We start from the raw sequence: 1,600 nt of genomic DNA, 5'->3' as shown, positions 1-1,600 counted from the left end.
AGTGGTTAATTGACACTGTACGAAAAGTCCTAGAGAAGGCTAGGTGAGTCCATTGGGCTCTACCTCGGAGGCTGGGCTCTGACACACTCCTGTCACTGCGCCCTCTGTGGTGACTAAGGGGGACACAGAGCTAGGCTTGGGGCTGGGAGCCTAGTAGCAGTGCTAGCCCAACTCCTAGCATGTGCAAGGACCCAGGTTCAACCTTAGTACCAAGAGGGGGCCTGGTCTCTGCCTGGAGCCCCCTTATAGTCTGGGAAGTTTGGGGAGCATTGTTTGCCCCAGACTGACTGAGGGGAGCTGCCTGGAGCCCATCTGCCCCTCAGTCCTCACAGTCCTGCAAACAGATGGGGGCCACTCCCAGAAAGACCACAGGGAATAAGAGTAAGAGTAAATATTGATGGAGGAAATGGCTCAAATTCAGGGCTCAGCGCCGCCATCTATGGACTGGGTGAGCCCGGGAAGGTCTCTCTTTTCTGTGCCTCAGTTCCCTCAGCTGTAAGCGAGGTGGTATGGCACACACCTCTGAGTTTCATGAGGAGAAACACAGCACACAGAACTGATCAGTAGGACGCCCAGCCAGGCATCAGTAATGACTGCTGTGTGTGCGCCCTGGGCCATCACCCACTGTTTTCCTTTCTTTGTTTGTCTACGAGACACCTTGGCGCTCACTGACCACATCTCTTAGCAGGTTCTGTACAACCATGGATGCACATGAGATAGTTTCCATATCTGATGCCCCAGGAAGATGGTGTCCACGTTAGCTTCATGTCACACCTGGGATAGACGAGGCACAAAATGGTCAGTAACTTGTCCCAGGTCACAGCACACAGCCCAAGTTAAATGACTTTTAAAGATTTAGGCAAGAAGATATAATGAAGAGCTGAACAGTCAGACTCCTGTCAGGTTATGACTTGGTCAAGGACAATTCTGTGAGAAAAGGATTGGGAATGAGAATAACATCCAGCAAACCTTGGGGACTCAGGGCCACCTCCTCTGTGGTGATAGGCTGTGGCGCAAGGTCAGCACTCTTGAAGGGATGGAACCTCAGCGATGGGGACTAGTGGGAGGCTTAGGTCACTGAGGACATGCTGTTGAAGGGGATTATGGATCTTCCTTCCTCAGTGTCTTGCGCCCAGCCTCGGTGGGCAGCTGTCCTCTATCATGAGCTCCCACCATGAAGAGCTAACTTCCCCACAGGTCCAGAAGAAACACAGCCGACCAACCAGGGCTTGAGTCCTCCAAAACGGTGAGCCCAGTAAGCCTTTTCTCTGGATATGCCATCATTTCAGATGTGTTATCAAGATGGAACACTGACCCAGGACCAGATGAGTCTTACCTGTCCTGTGCGTGGTAGGCTACTCAGTGGCTTCGCTAGCTATGGTCCTCAAGATGTTAGCATTTCCCCTCACCCCTACCTGTGCCAACCCAAGACGTCTGCAGGCGTGTCTGAACTTGATCCCAGAGAGACAGGAGGTACTCTATAGGCAGAGACTAAAGCATGGGCACTTCTGCTCTAGTTGTTGGACCTTAGAGAAAACAAAATCTCTCTGTGCCCATTCCTTTGGTTTCCTTCCTTCCTTTCTTTTCTCTCTCTCTCTCT

This window comes from Octodon degus, unplaced genomic scaffold (assembly GCF_000260255.1).
Source record: "Octodon degus isolate 3935 unplaced genomic scaffold, OctDeg1.0 scaffold00043, whole genome shotgun sequence".
In the NCBI taxonomy this organism is placed as follows: Eukaryota; Metazoa; Chordata; class Mammalia; order Rodentia; family Octodontidae; genus Octodon; species Octodon degus.
This window is presented reverse-complemented; position numbering follows the sequence as displayed.